The following is a 9,563-nucleotide window of genomic DNA, read 5'->3' on the forward strand; positions in this document are numbered from 1 at the left end:
AAGTCACTGTTAAAGGTTATTATTGTGGGAGCAGTTGTGGAGAGTAGCTCTAATAATAACTGACAGATGAGAGATCCTACTCCAGAACAACACACTCACTCTCTCATATTAAGAGCTGGCTGAAATAAAATAACCTTGTGTTTTAACTGTAACAACAATGTTAAACCTCATGCAGTCCCCCCCCCCCCCCTTTATGTTTAGTTGTAGAATTAGTGGAGATCTCATTTTCAAGATGTAATTACTACACATCCAAATGCTTTTTAACTTTTCTTGGATATTTTTATGGATTAGTCATTAGTCTTAGTAATTTCATTGTTTTAAATATTCTAAAAGTATAATACATTTTATATAAAATACAAATACAATTATTGTGCATTTGTTTCTAAATATACAAGATCTACATAAATGATTTGTTTCCATTTTGTTGGAGGTTTTGTATTTGTATAATTTTATATATTTTATTGATTGTTAAATTTTATATATTAATTGTTAAATTGTATATAATAATTGTTAATTTTATATATTAATTGTTAAATGTTATACCTATTGTTAAATTTTATATTTGGTGTAGAATTGTATACATATTAATGATTTTTATATTTGGTGGGAATTTTTGTGAAATTGTTTACATTTTTTCAATCTTATTGCTTTTTACAATTTTTAATGCCTTGTTCTGACTAGTTTTAATCCAGCCTGCTTAAAAATAGTACTAGAAAAACCGCCTCAAACCACTAAGCTTATATAATGTTGCTGTAGATGCTACTATTGGACCTCTGTATGATTTTTAATATATTAAGTTTGTAGAATAGTACAATGTTACATGTACTTTTGACTTGGCCATCTGACAGCAAATAGACATCGTCAATACTAGTAGAAGTTTTACTGCAATAAACACGATTTGATTTGATACACTTAAAAAAAATAACTAAAAAGTGTTTGGATGCGTATTGATTATGTCCTTAAAATGAGATATCTCCAATAACATTACAATAAAAAATAAGGGCGTACAACTGTGTGAGATTTAACATTGTTTTTGTAGTGAAAAATTCAAGGTCATTCTACTAGATTTCAAACATGCAGATTAATCTTCATTCAAACTTACACTAACTTAAACCAACGAGTAGATGATTGAACAAATTATAGCAAACCGCAAAGATTTTGATAAAATACTTCATTGAGTTTTAATATTCAATGTAGTTTAGTAAGCATTAATTATTTTCATTCAGAAAATGTTCACATGAATTATTAAGAACACAATAGTGTCTTAATGAAATTAATTCATTGTCCGTCCGTCTATCTGATAACTCTTGATAGAAAGGTCCTACAGACTTGAACATACATGAAAAGTACATGGGTTACTTTTGGTACAAGGAACAATGTTCTTGGTTTTGGTGTCAAAAGATCAAAGGGCAATCCATCTGTCTAATTTTCTATTCATTTACTAGAGACTTGAAACTTGGTACATTGGTTCCTCTTAGTCTAGGGAAGAACCCTGTAGATTTGGAGATCAAAAGGTTAAAGGGCAGTCCATCTGCCTACTTTCTATTCATTTGCTAGAGATTCGATTCTAGAACTTGAAACATTGGTTCCTCTTAGTCTAGGGAAGAACCCTATAGCTTTGGAGATCAAAAGGTCAAAGGGCAGTCCGTCTGCCCATCTGTGCAATAAGTCTTGATAAAAAGATCCTAGACATTTGAAATTAGCAACTATGTTCCTTATCATCCAAGGAGAAAACCTACTGATTTTGCATTCCAAAGATCAAAAAGCAGCCTGTCCTTAGATACGTCTTTTGGTGCGATAACTCTTGAGGTAAAATCATTGTGACTTAAAATTTAAAAACACGTGATTTTCTTAGTCCAAGTAAGAACGCTATTGATTTTGGGATTAAAAGATCAAAGGGTAGTCAGTCAGTTAGTCTGAATGTGCGGATACTCTTGAATAAAAAGTCGTAGAAGCTTGAAACTAGGAAGAGCTCTCCTGATTTTAGGATCATGAAGTAAATGTATGGTCAGTCTGTCTGTGCATTATGTTCTGTTGTTTTTCAATACTCTGTGCTATTGGTTTGTTTAATACCATAAAATAACTTACAGTACCTATATAAAAGGCAGGACATTAGTGCCATTGTTTGGAAGTGTTTATTTAGATTGAATACCACTAGACACCCAGCAAAAGCATGACAGCAAACGTCTGAGTAAAGTATTTTGTATTTTGTAAAGTATATATACAATCACAATCGTATCACATTGCCGACGGACATGTGATGCACAAGTCTGATTCAAGTCATGTGACACCTGTGGGATTCATTTCTCGACAGTGACAAAAAGAACAGCAGCAATAAGAAATACTGTTGACGGCAGCACGGCAAAACTAGTTTACAGTACTGAAATTACATCAATGATGATTCGTTTATGCATTTACATTCTGAATCACTGTTGAATAAAATTAGAAAAATTATTTATTAGCTCTAAATGTTAAGCCTTGCAGTTTTTTAAGCAGAACGTTACACTGGTTTAGTTCAGTGAAACACATTTCTTTCCAAAATAAAATAGGTTAAAACGTAAAAACCAGATAAAAATGCAATTGCTCGACAACAAAAATCACAAGGAAACTGTTTTAATATACAATGTGCGACACATATTACTAGTTGATGAAACATGAAAATATTCCTTACCACTCAGTTGGAAAAAAGATTTTCATTTATGGCTATAATTATAATATAAAACTGAACATGAAAAAACAATTTTGATGGTTAGTTTATACAAAGTTATGATAACTTTGTAATAGCATATTAATATTTATTACCTTCAATATTTTGTAAACCCCATATTCTTGAAATATCTAAAAGCACAAGATTTATATCTAAATATAATTAGCACTCTATTAGGTTTCTACCTGTACTTCTCATGAAGTTATAGATTTTAAATGTTTTATTTTGCTCCATAAAAGGTTCTAGGAAAAAATTAGAATGAATGTAACGTTCAAAATGTTATGTGATTTAATTGAACAGTGTAAATTATGAAATAACCAAGAGAAACATTTTACATGACAACAAACATTATTCAATAGGTAATAGTATACTATATAATCTGTACGCACATATTTTGCTCAAAATAAGAACAACAGAATACTATATCATATTTTTAGAAAACCATTGATTAACGTTACACTAAACGGAAAAAAGCAATGATACCTGAACTGTGAAATGGAAATATGTACATTAAGGGAATGGGACCGAACATATAATTCACAGCGTTTGTCACTTCACGGTTATATACTCAACGTTCGCAACAGGTGATAGTTTGTCTTCTTCAGGATATCGCAGACGAACCGGTTTTGTGAATACCTAATTCCACAATTAAACTATTCTGTAATTTTAAAAAAAGTGTCTTCACCTATTAACAAAATGTTTAATTACTGAGGAAAAATATATTAATTAATCACAAGATAAAGATTAACGAGCATTCGCCACAACAATTCACAAACACTTTGTTGTTAAATTTTGGCACAACGAATATTTGGCATATGTAACAGAGCTGTCTGATTAATGGCACAGTTTATTTCAAAACAGCTGAATCTGTCAGTGCGCCCACTGAGGCTAGACCTGCCTTGGAGTACGAGTATGATTCATCAAGGCGTATAACAAATTATCACGCAAAAATAAAGTTTTGCTTTGCACATCAGAACCAGAATTTCTTTATCTCATTAACATCAAGTCTACTGAGGGCGTTATTTATGAGCGCAAAATATGTTACACGTGTACAAGAGATTCTTCAATTTTGCGTAATAAGGTCAGTCTTTAGTTTGTCCTTGAATTTTGCTTCATCATGGAAAGATTTTCTCTGGAACTACAAGCCGATGGTCTGGTAGGTGCAAGTCCTTGATCTGTCTTGCGTCATGCTGATGGATGTTGTTTGTGCAAAGTTCTTGGCAAACTCTGGTGCGCTGTGCGTCTCTATCATGTAGCGGAACGATAATATATTCCGCATTATCTAAATGGTTCCTTGGAAGAATCCCTTGGCTTCATCCCAGCTAATATTCATTCTTACAGTACCCTTATGTCTGCTGTCTTCTTAAATTCAGTGTCATGCATATGACTCAAGCAAAATAAAGCATGATAGGCTATTCATATACTGTTTCTGAAACAGGTATTACTCTTCCTTGAATTAGCTATAAAGCAAAGCATATGTACTTGTCCCCAGACAAGCAGTCATTTAAAATCACACCGATGATGACTTTCTGTTAATTTGGAAGATTTGCGACTTTATATATATGTCTCAGCAGCCTAATCAATGATAAGGTATACTGAGCAAGAGAGAGTGTACCATACTTCTGTTATCCAACATAATTGATACTTCAATATTCTTACCTGAAATACTTTGAAAAAAACATGTTCCCATTTTTTCTTTCAAAAAAGCAGAGTTTATTTTATTTTCATTATTTATCAAAATTGTAGTATTTTAAAGATTTTCACAACCAGAACCAGAACCGCGAAAGGCATGTTTCTAAACCCAAGGTACATATTTAAACTGGATTCTAAAAGCGTAGAATCCTGAATTTTTATGAATTCTTAATTAATCTAATGATTACTCAATAAAGGCACTAAACAGATCACTCATATTTTGATTGTTTTTATTTCGGAAAGAGCCTGTGGCCATGCAGTTTGAGGCGTTGGATTTTGGAACCGAGTTAGACATAGCGCAGGTTCAAATCCTGTTTGTGACAGTTGAATTTTGTCTAGTACTGACAACCTTGTTCTGTACTGGATCTCCTCCTTTACCCTGTTTGATAAAATTCTCACACACACACGTGGTCTATGAGAATGGGCAGAATAAAAAGAGGGAAGGGGAGACATTCAGAGTAAACTACTACTCTTATCTTTGACGATATAGGAACGATTGAAGTGCTTTAAATTTCCACTTGGTATATACAATTTTTACTCATAATTAGAATTATTAATAAAAAATTATTAATAACTAATTATTGCTGTAAACAACCAACAAAATTGTACTACAAATGTCATTTTTAGCATATTGTTTTAAAAAGTCATGTTATCTTATTAATCATAGGCACAGTTAATAACGTTATTATCTGTCTGTAAATTTAAATAATATTTATCCACATGTTATGTGGTTATGCATACGTGGATATGACCTAATGATATAATTATTTAAATATCAGAAAAGGACATATCAAATAATGAATGATACAATGTTAATTTTCATCCCATCGGCCCATCATAAGTTCATTAACGGAGTAAAACGCCTTCAACAAAAGAATGTGTCTTAATCGAGATTTAAAAATAATAGAAGAAATAAGTTTAATACCACTAATGACAAATGTTTGGTAAATAGAAAGAACAAGTAAGAACTAAACGGTGTATTGTCTGTTCAAATGAGTGCACGATGAGTACAACTTTGGTACCAATGAATGAGCCATCTGAGAGAGTAATTGTACGAGAAGATAACGACCATAACTGAGAGCCAATGAGAGCACAATTAGAGCAGGAGAGTGGAGACGCTAACAAGACCGGGCAGGTGGCAGGTCTCTTGAGTGAGCGCCAGACGTGAGTGAGCGCTGCTCCGAGTGCTACCGGACTGTCCGTCACTTGCTCTAACCTGTGATACCGAAGACAATCACGACTCATCACCTCACTAAAATACGCAAGAGCTCAAAATTGACTTATTTATAAATAAATAATAAATATTCATTAACTTACTGCTTATAGAACTGCCGATATTTGTTCCAAACTATTAAGTTGAAAACCATTATGAAGTTAAAAACACTTTATAGTCACATTTGTCTTAATTCTTTGGCTTACACAACCGGCATCATAATTGGTACTTTGGTATTATTTGGAAGTCACTGTTCCCTATCTACTAATATAACTACATGATAAAAGTAGGAAAATATATTATTTTGTTTACGAATTGGATCTAGTCCTAATAGGATCTTTGTGTTTTTTTCCGGGGTAAGGGTTTGGGGTAGGGGCTGCCTCCTGTTGAGATCCATGAGGAAGAATTTAGGGCATTAGTCATGTTCCCTTGGAAGAAGAAGCCAGCTTTGAACCAGCCTCTCCAGTTAAAGAAGGCAGGAGGTGGCACACCCTTATGTCTAGGCTAGCAAGAACCTTTGACTCTAAGGAACCACACCAACTCCAACAGTCATCTCCTGCAGTAGACCTATTGAACTACCTTTGCACCCCAGAATCTCAACACTTACGCTTAGCGATGTGCCGCTCCTGGACATCCATAAGGTTGCCCACGTATAAGTAACACAACGGTTTTTGCTGTGCCCAGTGGTAGGTTCAACTGGAAGCTATAAACCAACCAGAAGTAAATCCTCCTCGGGTGTAGGAAAATACATATGTACATGTTATAAATATAAAAAGTTAACCTTTACAAGCGTTCACTTTAACTGAGCAAGAATTTATGTACAATCCTGAAGGATGTTTTTCTTCAATCGCCAGAAGTGCGGTAGGTTTACATAACTCCCTGGAAGCTACGTTGATATTCTTTCCAAACCAAACTTAATACAAGACTAAGTTGAGATTAACAAAAAGTTTTTAATGTGTGATAGAACTATTATTTTAAAGTATAAATCAAAGCTAATTAAGTTTCCAAAAATCAAATTATCAAAAAAGTATTTCATTACTTGCTTATAAATATTTCATAAATAGCATGATTTGACCGAAAAAGGTCTTGAGAGCGTGAAATCATATTCTTCAGTAGACAAATATCTAATATTCAAAAAATAATTTCATGTAACATATTACTGCCAGTATATAGAACTTTTATTTCAATATTAGGTAAACATAAATATTTATATTAAAATCTACTTTGTATAGGTCTGCCTTTTTATCACAAAAAAACTTAAAACAACAGTATAATTTAGAATATTTGTTTAGCCACAATTGGCTAGTGAAAATGGTTCGATTAACTTTTTATTACAACTAGAGTGAATAACATTGTGATAATTACCTCGATATATCAATTGGGACTGTCACAATATAATTTATTATTAACACAGATTTATCTAATTCTTCTATGCTACTTATATAAAACCACTAATTAAAATGTGCGAGCATTTGTATGTTACTGAATTTTTTTAGTGGGCTGCTTTAATTACTTTTAGAACATGTGTAGAAGAACTACTTAAATGTTTTTATAAATCCATTTCTGGACTTTTCACGCAAACACATAATTACAGAAAAACAAGATATGGTGCACAAGCATAAAAAAGCAGCTGTTGGAATGCTTATAAATATTATCTTAAAAACATTACCACAAAACTCAATAACAAATACAAGTGAATAAAATTGTTAATGCTGTAACATTGTCCTTGGGTAATTTAAGTTCCTTCCTATTCAGTCTTGAACTCAACACTAATCTTAATGTCTCAAAACATTTCAAAACTATGATTTTTCATTATTCCATTACAATGAAATAAATCCCAACACAAAATCATGAAATAAATATTCCACATTTATTATAGTAGAATAGTGTTTAATTTTAAGTATTTTTATGAAAAGAGCACACAGGAACTAGAAACTGTTGTGAGAAGAGCATGTAAGCAAGAACTGGCATTTTGTTCAACTCCTGCATCAATCGGATACCATACCCAATCACAGATGTACTCATATTGCAGACATAAAAATGCAGGCACTACATTACATGCAAGCATGTTATAAAAGAACTAATATGATTACTTTTATTTAAATAAACTACAATTTGATTTAGTATATTGTTATAGGACATTAAAAGTGATTGAATATATAGTAAACTGCATAAATTTAACCTTTGAAAATAACTTTTTGCATTCTGCTGATTGTTTTAACCAAGGTTCTTGATTGCATTTCACTTATTTTGCTCTCGGAGAAACTTAAATGTTATAGAGTTAAAAATGAAATGAACAGAAAATACTATTTTCATATTAGATGGCATTAGATGGCAAACTGTTGTTCATAGTATTGATAAATCAAACTTTAGAAAAATTGAGAATAATAGGACCACCGCTATAAGAAATATGATGGTAAATGAATAATGATAATAATGAATAAAAAAACACTTAAGCGAACAAAACAGAAAATATTTATTTTTTATACATAAAAAAAAAAAACAGTTTTTAATCTGTAAGATAGTTAATTATTAATTTAATAGATTTGAAATATTTTATATAATTTATTTCGATATTAAGTTGAACTGGGAGATTCATCTAATAAAAGTATGTAACATATAGTTAGAGTAGTGTTTTTACTGTAAAATCTTTATTTTCAAGCAGTCATGAATGTTTAGATTGGTATCTGATTATTTTAGAGGAGTAATATTATTTATAACACAAAAGTGGTTCCAAGAGGTAAGAAATGAAATAGCGTAAAGATTTTTGTGTATTTTTTAACTATCTATTTTCTGTAGTTTAAAACCACTTCAACTGTACAGAATAAATTAAATAATATAATTAGCAAACACAAAAAACAAAACAAAACATTTGTATAAATACTAACCATTATTTATAGATAGTATGTAAAGGATAGGTTCATCAGAATGTTCTGGTTTCATTGTATTGCATTTAAAACCAACAGACAAATGTCTAATATATTTTCTAAAGATCATAACAAAACTTTTTGTTTTTATAAAATTGTTTCTAAATATACAAGTAATATTCCTTTAAAGTTGTGAGAGTTAATGATTTTTTTACTTTTTAAGCTGCCACATTCAATTAAATTGCTATTAGGGACTTGTACACAGTTAGTAGAAGCTGAAAAGCATTACGAAACTCTGCTCAACCATTCCTTATTTTCTTCCTGAGCAATACCTGCAAGTCCTGAACAAATAAATTACACTATAGGCCTGATTCCCCTAAAACTATTTCAAATTATGTATGATTTTTATTATTACCAAACATTAATGTAATAATTCTTCAATGGGGTACTAAAACCAAGAAACATTAATTATGTATAGTTGCTGGAACATATGTAGTAGCAACTATAAAAATAACTTTTGTCTATAAAGTCTAGAGCCCAAAAGGGTGCATTAAAAAAAATTCAAAGTCAGAATAAGACAAAATAACTATACGACAAAACTTTCAGTATATGTCTTTCTATATATGATAAATAAGACACTTCTTACAAAATGGTGATAATTTAAATCATTCAATGTGTAACGAGTAACCGGTTTCTTTTGGCGCTGTATATCAATCTATATCGTGTGAAGAAACAAAATTGTCGTCCTTACTCCTTACTTATGTAGGTCTTGTATTCCTGAATTCATTTTTGTATTTAAATCAGAGTTGGGTGTTCAAAAACATACTGTTTTTGAAAGATGAATGATAAGTTTTTGTTTTAATGCAAAATGAGTGATCTACTCATTCGGTTCGAGTTTCTCCATTAGACAGACGTTTTCTTTCAATAATGGCTAACATACTTCTACATGTTAACCGATAAAAAAATATCTTGCACTTAATTTTTTATTTTGTTATAAACTCAACCAATCATCAATTCAATACTATCTTGTGTGCGGAACAAGTAACTCATATCTCATTTCACAGTGAAGGATTCTCCTACAGAC

Source organism: Homalodisca vitripennis, chromosome 7, assembly GCF_021130785.1.
Source record: "Homalodisca vitripennis isolate AUS2020 chromosome 7, UT_GWSS_2.1, whole genome shotgun sequence".
NCBI classification, from domain to species: domain Eukaryota; kingdom Metazoa; phylum Arthropoda; class Insecta; order Hemiptera; family Cicadellidae; genus Homalodisca; species Homalodisca vitripennis.